General features: G+C 41.5%; 1 protein-coding gene and 1 long non-coding RNA gene across 15 annotated transcripts in view; one reads left to right on the top strand and one right to left on the bottom strand.

The window, feature by feature from the left end:
* LOC138526227 (T-cell-interacting, activating receptor on myeloid cells protein 1-like) overlaps positions 1–14,597 on the bottom strand; it is a 733,986-nt gene that overhangs the window by 191,588 nt on the left and 527,801 nt on the right. The gene's annotated exons all lie outside the window — the stretch shown is intronic.
* On the top strand, positions 5,869–8,374 carry LOC138521122 (uncharacterized). 2 transcript variants are annotated; one of them, XR_011282947.1, is made up of 3 exons: positions 5,869–5,990; positions 6,146–6,254; positions 7,448–8,374. It is a non-coding gene; the product is annotated as an uncharacterized lncRNA (long non-coding RNA). The 2 variants fall into 2 exon arrangements; XR_011282948.1 differs by lacking the exon at positions 7,448–8,374 and adding an exon at positions 6,368–6,490.

The raw sequence follows: 14,597 nt of genomic DNA, 5'->3' as shown, positions 1-14,597 counted from the left end.
CAACAGTAATTATGTCATAGCAAATAATGAAAGCCACGATGTGCAAGAAGCTACTGTTGTGTGAAGTGGGCCTATCTATATGTCATTCATACATGCATTTAGTGTATAATGTTACTTCTCTCACTTACATTACGTACTGCTTACTATTTGGATCCAAATAGAGCAAGGATTCCTGTGTATTTCCTATGCAGAAGGAGGGTACAGATGTGGCAACTACCAGACAGCCGAGACCTTATGTAATTATCCCTACTCCAGTAATCCGTGTAGGCGTGCCTGGTTCTGTGACAAATGTCACTCGACATCCTTAATTAGGAAAGAGTATTCTAGAGATTTTTCTTGAGCATCAGATACAGGCTCGAAAGGAGAGACAAAGAAAGAGATCTTTTGTGAGTAAACCTACACAAGTCGCACACAAAAACACTGAGTCCACTGATAAAACTTCTTATGATTGGTCCAGTTAGAAGAAATTATGCTGGCATACTTCATGAGATGATTATAGAAGCTCATAAGAAAAGAATGAGACCTAAGAGAAGTGCTAGGGAGGCTGATCATGAGTTGAATGATTACCTGGATAGTACAGCACACTTGGGGAATAACATATGGTATCAGCATATGCATATGAAAGAAGTAGGAAGGAGCTCCTTGAAGGAGGAATGCTTTGTATGTGCACTCCTGCCTTATAGCATGGGGAAGTCTAAGATCTTCATAGCTATTGAAATAGACGTCCAGACTGCACATTGTCTATCACACATAGCACTCTGCTGTACAAGAGGCCAGTTCATGGGTCGAACAGCCTATCTTAAATGCGCAACTGATTGGACAGATCCAGAGGACGATGATCATGTTCAAGACACAAAGACATGGCTGAGGATGCATACTAAGAATCATGTGATCAGATACGAAAAGCCTGGATCAAAAGGAGCTGGAATCAGATGGGAAGTAAACAGAAGACTGGAGAGTCTAGGAAAATCTGCAGAAGAAATTCGTAGTTGGAAGAATAAAGGCCAAATGCAGATTTGGGATCAGTGCTTTCACCAGATGGATGGGAAGGAGTGGTCAGCTGCAGAGACTGGGTAGTCATTGGTTTCTATCAGCCAACCATTGACATAGTACAAAAGGGATGCAAACCTCTATGGCCAAAACTTGTTAAGCTACTGACATGGCTCAAAGATAAAGGATGACCTTTGCAGATGGTGCCTTTGGACAGTGCAAAGATGTGCTTCAGATAAAATGGCACACAAAAAGTCAGAAAAAAACAGACCTGTGGTCGAATTTTTGATGCACCAGGAATGAACATTGGGACAGCAGTGATCATGGATCACTACTGGGCTTGTGGATCCAGAGCTTACATGAAGCTATCCAAGGATTGGGGAGGACGATGCTCTATAATAAATGTTCATGTTCCAGAATTGGTGATTCCTAAAAGTGACTTAAACATTGACAGTTTTCCAAAAGCAGATGCTCACCCGAGCAAGAAGAGATCTGTTGAGCTGATGAATCGAATGAAGAGAGAGAACTATTTTTCAGTTAAATCAATAGAAGCTTTTAATGCAATTCCATAATGACACAGACTGTTCTGCCAGACTTTATCGATATTCATGATGATCTTCATGCCAAGGATCCAGACTACAGCAAATACTAAATAGCTGCAGATTACCAGATGGGAATTGCTGCAGAAAATCAACACTACGATAAAGGGATTCAATGCTATCAAGGAAGAGCCGAGAGCCATACGACTTACGATTCTTCAGAATAGATATGTCCTGGACATGATCACAGCTATGGGTGGAGGTGCTTGTGCAAAAATCGGGGAATCATGTTGCATGTTTATACCTTCTCATGATGACGAGATTGGTACTTTGACAGAGGCCATAGAGATGCTGATGAAGCTACACGTCCAGATGGTGGATGAAGTAAAAGACATTGGTGATGATAGGTGGTTTGGATCGATCTTTTCGTGGGTTCCACAATGGATGGCAGACATGTTCAAGTTTCTTGGAGCCCTGATAGTGATGGTATTGCTTGGATTATGTGTGATTAGGATAATAATCTCACAATGCAAGAAGACTGCAAAGAAAGCCTGAGGGATGAACATCATGAATGATGTTGAATCAGGATGGAAGACCAAAGAGCTGAGAGATGAAGAAATCAGAGATTTCGTGAAAACCAGCATCCATGCACCTGAGGGAACAAAGTTCATATACCCAAGGATCCATAAGAAGTATGTGGGAAAGTGGATTTATTGCAGTCCAAGTGGACAGTGCATGCTCATGACTTGGAACAAGGATGAGCATGTGAAATCAGCTGGATGCCTGAAAGGAGTGATACAGATATGGTTCCCAAAGAAAAATTTCTTCAGACGAGGATGTCTAGATGTGAAGGATGATGGGAGAGTGGTCAATGAATCGCCCAGAGGAGGGAGTGTAGAGAAGGAGCCAAGTACCCCCACCTCAAGCATCTCTCCCATATTGCCTATATGTTGGGAACCAGAGTTATTCTATAAGGCATCAAGAAGGTATCGAAGATAAGTGACATCTCGTGCTCGAGATGAAGAGGCTTATGCTACAGAAACGATGAAAATATCAAGTTATTTTACACGTGTACAGATGCAAAGAATGCAAGCAGATAAAATATTCTTGAGGCTAGCTTTATGGTGAATAGATTGCGGAATGCGCCAATATATACATATATAGGAGTAAGGAGTAAGTAAAGAAAGGATGCTTCCACTCAGCATCGAAACGAAGACCGGGCAATAAGAATAGAGGTGCCTCATTTTCAAGCTCCAGTAGCAGTGGATCAGACGACCAGTCAGCAAAAAATCAACAACAACCATTCGGCAACTTTCAACCGAATACCCCTTTTTTAGGCAGAGGAGGTTTCGGAATACCACAATGGGGCCTGACGTGGTTCCAACCGTTTGTACCCATGCAAAGACCTTGGGGCAGACGTCGTCGCACCCGTTGAATCAGGAAACACCACAAATTCCCATCTTTAACTTAGCAAATGTGGATTTCAATCCATCACAAGTATCTGTTTTGTCTAAAGGCTTGTCTTTTGTCCCTACTACAGGGATTGACTGGTTCTCTACCGAAATGCAAGTTCGCAGATTTCTACGAACTGTGAGACTCGAATCATTCTTCCAAGATACTGCTGAAAGAATATTAGAACAGGACTCTGGACTACGTTGTCCATCTTCATTTACACCTCAGGACAACCAGGTGCCTAAAGAAATCTTGACATTTGAGAAAAGCGTCCTTAAGGACCTACAGAACTTAAAATCGAAAAACAACAGACCTTATATTAAGCACAATCTAACTACTGATGAAAACAAAGCCCTTAGGGAATTGGCTTCCAATGCAGCCATAGTGATTAAACTAGCAGATAAGAGAGGAAGAATAGTCATAATGACTAATTCCCAATATTTAGAAATGGTTAACAATTTGTTAGCTGATCCAGCGAGCTATAAAAAATTGAAAAAAGATCCCACTAAGGACATCAAAGCAGAGATTGATCACACAGTGAAATATGCATTTGACCGCAACTGGGTGACGGATAAGGAATATTAATTTTTGAAAACCAGCCAAGGGCGCATTCCTACTTTATATGCGTTACCCAAGATACGCAAAAATACCACCCACCCACCGGGTCGACCAATAGTCTCGGGCTGCGGCACGGTACTTAAACCATTATGTAAATTCATTGATACCTTAAGCCGCTCAGTACGCAAACAAGGACTTACTTACGGGATACAATGAACACAATTCACATTTTTGAATATCTGGAGTTTGATCCCACTAAACAAATTCTAGTAACTATGGACATAACCTCCCTATACACAAGCATTCCACAGGCACAAGCTTTAGACTGCATACTGCAATATCTGACCGGATTTAACTCTCAACAAAGGGTGCCAATTAACTTCATTTTGGAATTGTTGGAATTGGCACTATGTAAAAACTAATTTGAGTTCAATGGACATTTTTTCTTACAGAGCAAAGGCACCGCAGTGGGTGCGGCTTTCGCACCCAGCCTGGCCATTTTATTTATGGCTAAATTTGAGACTGAACACATTCTGTGTGAATCAAACCCCTTCTTTAAATCCATTACCAACTGGAAACAATATATAGATGATATTATTTTTATTTGGGAAGGACCTGAAATTGAACTTTTAGAGTTCTTGTCCTGGCTCAATTCGATCGATGCCAACATTCAATTTACTCTTGAACATTCCAGAAATCAGGTCATTTTCTTGGATCTAATTATTAAACACATTGATGGCACACTCAAATGCTGCCTTCATCGGAAAACCAGTGCAAGGAACACAATATTACACTATACTAGTGATCGCCCCCGCCATTTAAGGGAGAATGTACCATATGGGCAATATTTGCGCATAAGGAGAAATTGCACTGATATACAAAACCTTTATCAAAAAGCAGACGAGTTAGACATCAGACTAAAAGAAAGAGGGTACCCCAAAAAACGTATCAAACGGTCACGTAAACAAGCGCGTTTCACAGATCATGATTGTTTACTAACCACGAAACCCGAGCAGCCAGGGAATAACAAAATGACTTGTGTTCTTACACACAGCAACAAAGTTTTTCAAATCAAAAAAATCATTCTAAAACACTGGGACATTGTAAAACTAGAATTACCAGAGGAACCTCAACTTCGCTTTGCTTTCAAAAGGGCCCCAAACATCCGAGATAAGCTGGTACATTCCAGCTTTCGCAAACCATTACCCAAAACGGGTTTATGGGATTTACGGTCAGTTAAAGGCCATTACCCATGTGGGTCATGCATGGCATGTACTTTGACCAAAAAAATGAAGGATTTCAAAATCGATGAACGGGTGTGGACTGTACCCCACCTAACAAACTGCAAAACTAAAAATGTGGTATATTGCATCGAATGCCCTTGCGGCCTAAGGTATGTTGGGCAAACAAGCAGAGCTGCGCACATTAGAATTTTAGAACATCGCTCGTGCAGCAGATGCAAAACCACAACAGCACCTCTTGTAAACCACTACATGTCTTTAAAACATTCTCACAATGACATGCTTTGGTGGATATTGGAAACTGTAAAAAATTCCATCAACGTATCTAAAAGCTTGCTAGATAAAGAAGCACGTTGGATTTTCCGATTAGGTACCCATACCCATGGCTTAAATGAGGAATTTATCCCACTATTATAAATAATTTGGGACCTATAGGGTCCCGTTATGTATTTCCTCTGATTTTCATTCAAACAGGCATCTATACTAACGGTCACATTCACTTTGCCTGCTTCGTTCTGATTTTTACATTTTTCAATCACAATTCCCGTCTGGCAGGCGGATCGTTAGCGACTTTTCAAGCGTACTGTTGCTTTCATTTTTTTGATATTTTTACACATCAATACAGTCTTTGGCATTTACCGCACATTATTTCTGTGCACGCGTGATTCTTCATTTGTATCTGTATATACCCCTTTAGTAATTGTTTCAAGTCCTTTGACTTTAAACAATAATCAGGCGAACCAATGGCACCTACAACCTAGGGGTGTATTCTCAATGCATTCATGCACACATCTTTGCCTGGTTAAATAGATTTCATGCGTGATACCTTTCTGCATATTTAACCTCTGCGACAGGTTGCCCTTCACTACTTTTGCATTTTACTATTTTACTCGTAATAAGACATACCGTTTTATCTCTACGAGTCAGCAACTCCCAGGTATAGGACACTCCCAATTGTTGTGGGTGCGTTACCAGCGACCTATCCGCATCTGCCGTGTCAGTCATTACACACAGGAAGGGTGCGTCGCACTCTACCAATGAGGCGTGCTTCTGCTTCAGCACCCACCCTGCTTCATTTCCTGAGAGGGCGTTGACATTGAAACCATTCATTTTGCAGCCGCTTTATACACCCGAAGTAAAGTTCCCATGTAAATCGGATGTCCACGGTAGCAGCGCTTGGCTGATTTATTCGATTCCCTGACCACAAAGGGTAAGTGTTTGGATTGCTGCAGCCGGCTGACAGATTCAAAAACTTTGAAATTTTTGATATATTCAGCGTCTTGCGTTTCATTACGTGCTTTGAGCATGGAAATCAATACTTTGCATTCATTACCCCATTCAATGGGTTTTTTTGGTTTCTTTTAGGAGAGCACCTCCAATCATCTATGGAACACTTTCATGTTACCGCTTCAGGCTCTCAAAATTTGTATGGATTTCCTACTTATCTGAGTCTATCCAACTAACTATAACCACAGTAAGCAAGAGAATGTTTTTCTCTTTTTTTCTTTCTTTTCCCAAACCCGTTACTTATGTGGCCTATAAATCATATAGTGTTAAAATTCACTTCATCTTCATTATTTTCATCAGCTTGAATTCCGCCAGCTGCATTTATTCAAGCCAGGTCCTAATTGATGAATCCAATGCTTCAGGATTAGCCACTACCACGGAAATTTTAGCAACTTCTTTTACAAAGGTAGACACACACCTACATTATCTGTTACATCCACTTCAGCCTTAGCTTTAATTATCTTTTTACTGAAAATTTCTTTACATTTTTGGATTTACAGATCCCATTGATAAATGTTGGTCCGTGATCATTCGTGTGCTGTGTACGTCGGGATGGACACTAGGGTGACTTCTGCACCTTGCAACTTTGCCTAGAAGAATTCCCCGCTATATTGATTTTGGTTAAGGTTCCCCTTCTGACAGTTGAATTTAGTAGACATTATTTAATTTTGTTTAAAGCCTTTGTGTAGGCACCAGGACAATTTAGGACAGTCTATTGAGAATCATATAAGAAGCCCATATGCTGTTTCTTTTAAAATTTGGTATTTTTTCATTTTGTCTGCTTCCCTTGCAGGGATTACTACCTCTTACTCTCGCCCTGAGGAAGGCGTTGTTCTTTGACATCAAGGGCCTTACAGGTGGCCTCGCCGAAACGTAATTTTGGTCTCTTTTCGTTGGAACTCAAACCAGATTTTTTATGAGATAATTTCTCTTTTCAACATGAAGTAATGTGAAAAGTTAACGTTGGCAGACCTGTTTTTATGCATTTATATTTGTGCACAAATGTATTTCTTTCATATAATTATATTTTTTTCAAAGTTTGAACATTTCATTTGTGCCTCACTTAACTGCTCAAACTAAGGTGCTTTAATTTTCTTTAGGCACCATGCTATCACTATTACCATTGAATGTTAAATTATGATTATGGTTGTATTATGCTTCCCCCATTTTTTTCTTTGTTAAATAAATCAGTTTTCATATACATTGGCTTCATATTGTGTGAGATTCCCTTAGATTGTGCTCAGTTGCCACTAGGTAGAATTTAAGGATATCTTTTGATACCTTGTCCATTAATCATTTGAATTAAGACCTTACTCTACTAATTGTATGCCTTACAGCTTTTGACATTTTTTTTGTTTGTTTGTCCACTATGTGTTATAGCAGAGGACCAGAACTGGAAGGCCTATTTTCCAGTGTGTCGCAGTTAAGAAAGGAAACTGAATTACAGAATTGAATCTCAGAAGGTCGAGGCTGGATGAGCACCAAGAAGCCAAGGCCGCTCAGGACTGGGATGAGCAGACATTAGTTACAATCGTGTGAAAGAATGAAACGCCTGTTCAGAAGATATGAACGTAAACAAGGAAGACGTCAGAGGTTAATTAAATCATAGTATTTTAAATGCACGAGAGCTCAAATTTGTGGTCTTCAGTCACATGGAGGGATGAAACTGGACAAACATGATGTACCACACATATGCAGGGATGCAGAGCATGCCTCTACTACCCTGAATTCTCCAGAGCAAGGAACATTTCCAAAGCCAAGTTCAAAGCCTTAATTGACATGCAGAACACTGAGGTGATGATAGATGATACGCTAATTGGTGAGAAGCTATGGTTATGACTAGCTCACCAGCACCTGGAAGTCCAGCCTGTGTGCTGCTAACTTGGGTGGAAAAGTTCTGACGGATGCTAGAGTGCCAACCAATTATGGGGGGTCGCGTAATTAAGGGCCCTATAGTTTGTGTAACCAATGGGACATTGTGTATTTAGTGACGTTCATAGTGACCTGTTTGAGGGGAGGTCTTAGTTGCCCCACCTGATGTTGAAGAGCCTATCACTTTCTTTGGCTAGTATGGAACGTATAGTTAAATGTTCCCTTTAAGCCTATTACATTTGCCACTAGGTTTTTGTAGTTTGCCACGTAGGATGACGTTAGCAAATACATAGGTTAACATCAGCTATGACGTGTTTTTGTTATAAAAGAAAAGCTTTTTATGAAAATCATTGAGATCATGCTGTGAGGCATCCGTTGATGTTCGTTGTACTCCCTGTTTTAGATAATTGACATTAAAACAGTTAACTTTGCCAACTTCATGAGTCGTTTTTATTATTGATGTTTGAATATCTTCTGCATCCCCATTCATTTCATGGCTACCTCGTCTTAAAGCGCTGGGTCGGATGTCCCGGTTCACCCTGTTTGACCTTGTGACTGCAGCAGCAATCAGGGGTAATCCATCAGGAATTAACCGAATCTCTACTAAGTCGTTCCCCAACAAGATGTTGGCAGGCGCATTGTCCTGAACCAGGGCAGGAAGCTTTGCTGTCTTGTCATCAATCTGAATTCTGACTAGGGGTACAGAGGAAAGTTTGGGTGGCCCACCAGCTAACCTGGTGGTTCTCAGAGGAGCAACTCCATAGTGTTCTGGCCTGAGAAGGGTCCTGTCTACCACTTTCATGCTAGTCCCAGTGTCTATCAAGCCAGTGGAAGGTTGGCCATTTATGAGGACACTTCTCAGAAATCGGTGAGTAGTCTGTGGGATAATAGCCAGCACTTCTAAGTACTGGTCCCTGGCCCCAAGGGACACTAAGCAAATCTCTGCAGGAGCACCAAAGGTGATTCCTTGAGAGGAGGGGAGGGGAGGACAGTGGCCTCCACCTCTGGCATAGGGCAAGGGTAGGTCAGGCTGAGAGCCTGGACACCAAGGGCCTTTTCTTTACACTTGGGGTCACCCTTCCTGTGGCCCAAGGCCACACGGTACAACAGGTACCAGGAATGCAGGAAATTGAATTGGATCCACTGGGAGCCTGCTTTGCAGCAGGAGCACCACTACTCTTAATCCCACCCCATGGGACTTATCCCCACTAGATCTTTGGACTTTAGAGTGAGAATGTTTAGGTGTCTTGCCAAACTTGGCACCCAAAGCAGCTTTCATACACTTATACTGGCCACTTTCTTCCACACTCAGTTTCCGAATACAGTCATAACCAGTCTGGGGTACTGTACTTAATAAACACTTAGTCCAATCTCTATGGTCAACATCATGGATACCACAAACCATCTTAAATGGTTCTATCCTTTGGAGGATATCATAACCCTTCACATACACACCAACTAAATCTTTCATAAACTTGGTAGCAGGAGACCTGACACTCTCAACTGGTTTGGCTGAAGTCTCCACCCTAGTTTTCTTTAGCTGGAGTCTTTGACACTCAGGGCTTCATTATGGGAATGGAGGTAGCCAGCTGCTAGAGAATCCTCTCAATATGTCCCCAGTATAATAATAATATCACAAAGAGATGTGCCAAAATTCTGTAAAGACTTTAACTCACTTAAAGTGACTATACAACGAATGGTGCAAGACGGACCCTCTGTGAAGTACAGAACCTAGAAGACAAAGATGACCAGGCTGAATCCTGGGACCGGTTATCATGAGCCCTGGCGACTAGAGATCAAAATTAACATTCGGCTGAAAGCCTTCATGAAGGGATAACCATTAAGTCCTGGAATACTAGGGGCTTTGGCCAATTATTTAACAACAATGAATGTACAGGAATTTCAGCTGATATCTTTTGTATGCAAGAGACGTGGCTGAGGGAAAAGCCTTTGGTTGATGGCTACTCTCTATACTTGAATGTGGCAAAAAAGGGGAGCAAAGGGTGACCCATGTCAGGCTTACTAGTTATGGTAAGGAATGGCATTGGGTTAAGAGTAAAAGAAAATATTGACCCTAATCCATACATCCAGGCGCTGCTGGTTGAGGTGATAAAATATGGATCCGAGAGGTGTGAATGGTTGTGCCTGCTAAACATGTACTGGAATCCTGTTGCAAGAGAAACTATCGAGTTTGCTGATCAGGTGGGCAGAATAGTTGATAACTGGAATGTTCTCTATGCCAACCTAAAAATCATTGTTTGTCGGGACCTGAATATAGATTGCTTAAAATTCAGGGGAAGAGATGTTGCTAGCTTACAATCGCTCACAAATGGTAAAGAAAGCAGGACTATATATGGCTGCAAACTATGGAGAGAGACAGATTCATATGCTAAATGGTAACACTACAGGGGATATTCCAGGTGCCCCAACGTAGTATCGTGGTTCGCAGAGGGCAACTCTTGATTATACATTTGTATCAGCCAATATCTTGCATGAATGTACAACTTTGGAAGTAGTGAAAACCAACTATAGTGACCGTGATATGGTGAAACTAGTCTAGTCATTTCTTTCGAGGTATAGGTATGAAGGGTGGCCTAGTAATGTGAAGATTAATCCAGGGAGGAATAGACTAAGGATTTCCCCAATTGAGGTACCTTCCCTCACAGAACATCTGTCAAAGGGCATTATTAACTATGCTGAAGTGATAGATTATAGGCCTCTCCTACTTGACTTTGTGGAAAAAAAGAATGCAGGGGGTAAACCCCTTTTTAGTCGAGCAGATAGGTCTGATAAAGATCTGGCTGAACAAAGGAATATAATGCGATCAGATATCAACAATAAGATTTGCCGACTGTGATAAGAAAAGAGCAAAGGAGAAAGCAGAAACAAAGATATAGAAATTGGGTGTCCTCGCATAAAACTATCATGCTGCAGAATGATGGTGAAATAATGTTGCAGGCAGTTTTTGCAAATAATACTAATAACTTCTGGGAAATCCTAAATAATAGAGTATTACCACAGGATGCCTTACATAGCAACCCAGTAACTTAAGAGAGATGGGTCACCCACTCTGGATCCTTATTTGCTGCACCCAAAGATAACGTGACCCTCCTCGTTTTGCAGACCTTAGATAATTGGCCTATTACTTTTGATAGAGATGAGACCCAGGATGTAATTAAGAAACTCTCTAACTCCTATGCTCCAGGCCCAGATGGCCTTACAAACTCAATTCTCAAGTCCGCCCCTGAAAATTGGACGGACTTTTGTTTTATCCTTTTCTCCTACATCGTCAAAAAGGCTAAGATCCCTCCTTCCTGGAAACTGGTAATTCTGGTCCCCATTTTCAAGAAGGGTGATAGGTTAACCCAAAATCCTACCAAACAATCACCCTTATGGATGTTTTGGGGAAAGCATTTGTAGGCCTATTGTTGGCAAGATTAAATAGGTGGATGTTGCACTCAGGCGATTTTGATCACCGTCAGACTGGGTTTATCAAAGGTGTCGACTGTAATGTTAATTTAATACTTATCAATCTACTGAACATACAATGCCTAAAAACAAAAGACCATTGTACTTGGAATTCATAAATCTTCGACAGGCCTTTGAAAGCGTTGACCGGTACAGACTGTGGCAAAGATGAAAAATTGGTATTGCCCGCCGGAGTTGATCTCTGCGAATAGCGCTCTTCATGAAGGGACCATGGTGCCAGTTCGCCTGAATAATCGAGGGCTACTATATAGAAAAATTGGGTCATTTAGAGGATTAAAAAAGGGATGCCCTTTGGCCCCAACCCTTTTCAGCTTATTTCTTTCAGATCTTAGGAATGTCTTAAATCTACCATCTACCTTTCCTCCAAGGATCAATGCTACTCAAGTGGGGTAGATAGGCTGCGCTGACGGTTTAGTAATAGTGGATCAGACTCCCATAGATCTTCAGCGCAGCCTTGAAGCCCTAAAGGGGTACATTGAGTGGAAATGGTTTGAAAATCTGAAATTATGGTGTTGAGAAAGTTGGGGGGAAGAGGGATAAAAAGGGGATTTTTTGCTGAAACCTGGGAGATGAGGTGGTCAAGGTTGTAGAGTCAATAAAATATATGGGAATACGGATACATTCTAGTAACAACGATACCCCATGGACAGTGGATTTAAAATGCAGAGTGAAAACTCTGACCGCGCAAGGCTTAGCCCTACACAAAAAATATGGGAAACACCCTCTAATCCCTATTATGAAATCCTATAAGCATAAGGTCATACCTGTCCTAACTTATGGGGCAGTGCCCTCTTTGGCATTACTGTGGACATTTTGGGACGTACTTGAGGGATCATTTCGGAGGCGTATCCTGGAGCTACCAAATTGTGTTCCAGTTGCGGTCATAAGAGCTGAGCTGGGCCTCCTATCAATGTAAATAAGGGTGGTTTGGAACTCCCTAAACCTTTATGGGAAAATGATCTCGGGAGACAGACCGCCTCAATTGGAAATCTTCGGTGTCAAATCTGGAATCCCTCCAGATTGGACCTTGAGATCATGGTATTCATTATGCAAAAACATTCTGCAGAATATTGACAACTCAGAATGGTCCTTCAGGTTCAGGCCTCACCTAGTAAAGTGCAAAGCGTGGTGCTTCCATTGGAGAGTGACTTAATGTAAGAGGCTAAAGTGTAAGTTAGCTGCCTTAATGAAAGGTTGCTCTGGCTTTTTAAACGCGGTGGCAAAGTATTTGGCAAAGTTTTTGAACCCAAGAAACAGATATTTTTCTAAGGCTCGTGCTAAATATTTTGCATACAAGAGAGGTGTTGTTTAATAGACACCAAGATGGCGTTAATCACACGCTGTGCAGATTCTGTAATGGTCAAACAGAGTCAGTACACCATTACGTCTTCTCTGCCCAAGCCTGAGGTCAATGAGAACAAGGTAATTGGATCAGGGATGTCTTCCCGCAAACGTTTTGTTTGTGGGTGGACTGTCCGCGGTATAACTGCTCCGGCCCCTGTTTTGACTGCTCATTAAAAACAGGGGCCCAGGCAATTTCTATCCCCCTCCGTCAATGTTAAGGATGCAAGGGACACCCAAAACCCCCAAAATACTGAACATGGGGAGCAGGGGGACACCCCCGGTGCCCCCACTCGTAATGTTCAGTATTTTTGGCTGCAAGAAAAACGGTAGCACCCTAATAGAACAAGACGTCCATATGGACAGTTTTTTAGTTTAAATTGGGTGTTACCTTATAATCGCCACAAAACCACACCTGAATGCCGACGAGTGGTGGGCGCGTCTGTGTGAAGGAAACGATTTGGGTTGATTTTTGCTTTTACAAATTTTATGAGGGGGTTCCTTTGATGAAATTATGACACAGGACTTTGTGAGATTTTATTAATGGGTATTATATATGGACTTTCCATCTTAATGTATTATTGTGCATTTCCTTTACTCCTCCTCTATTTACCCTTACCTGATTGTTACATTGTTTTTAAAGGTACATGTTTGTAATAAACTGTAAACCTAATAAAAGAAAAAAAAATTAAAATAACTTGTTGTGCCAACTCCTCTTTCTTCAACTCAGCGTAATTCTCTAACTTCTTTTATTCAAAGGCTAACTTTATCCTTAATAACTAAAGTTGCAGGGCATTCCCTTGAGAAACAATGTTGGGTTTTGGAATAGAAGTGACAGGAGAGGTGGCAATCCTATTGGTAGCAACTGTGACTTCCCAGTGGTAAGGTCTCCATCAGAGTCCTCTTAGACTTATCCTCAAAATCTATTCCTCTCACTTCACAAGCACTCTGGAGTGCTTCTAAGGTCATCCGAGTCAATTTACCATTTGCAACAGTTTCCATTGTTTGTAGTGCAGTTATCAGTATGCACCACTAAACCCTGTAATTAACGAAAGCTTGGCTATTTTGTAGTAGCTAGGTTAAACATTGTCTTATAACCAGTGATCTCACTGCTGCCACCAGTGCAAAGACTGAAAGGGCGTATCTGTACTTCTGCCCTCTATTTGGTTGGGACAAAGGCACAGAGCACCTCAGCCAAGGTTCTCTATATGGTAGTTTGGATGAGCAACCAAGGCATAAGCACTCAGGAAGTGATGCAGGCTGGTTCTTTAGTACAATGAGTCCCCAAGCACCCACAGAGGAATGTCCACACACTGTTAGGTGGTAACACAGCTTCTTTATATAAAATGAGGTTTGGTAAAATATATGCATATCAATAATAACACTTAACCCAGGCAGTTCTATCCAAAGAATGGCAAGGATTTGATCTCTATGTAGTACCACACTAGCCTTAAATTAAGTAAAAATGCACCAACTGCTCATAGCTTTAAACAGGCATGTGAATTCTTAAGTAAGGTGTAATTTCATAGATCAAGGAAGAAAGGCAGGCTAGTTTCAGAACTTAGGCAGTATACTTTTGTGAGACTAAAATAGCAATACTGTGTGTGGATCCCCCCCACCTGGGCAACCTGTAATGTAAAGGTTATAGAGTACCTCATCTTGTCTTTTACAGCCCAGTCTAAACATTTTCAATAATGCTCTGCTTTCTTTTTACAGGTTCTGCCACCCCAATGTACCTGAGATGCCACAGGGGAACAGAATCCAAGAAGACTCTGGGACCCCTGGACGACTCCTGAGCCTGGAAGATGCTCTTGCTTATCACAGTACC

This window comes from Ambystoma mexicanum, chromosome 1q (genome assembly GCF_040938575.1).
Source record: "Ambystoma mexicanum isolate Mex_15411 chromosome 1q, UKY_AmexF1_1, whole genome shotgun sequence".
Classification (NCBI taxonomy): Eukaryota; Metazoa; Chordata; class Amphibia; order Caudata; family Ambystomatidae; genus Ambystoma; species Ambystoma mexicanum.
Note: the sequence above shows the minus strand (reverse complement) of the source record. Positions and strands in the feature narration are given on the sequence as shown.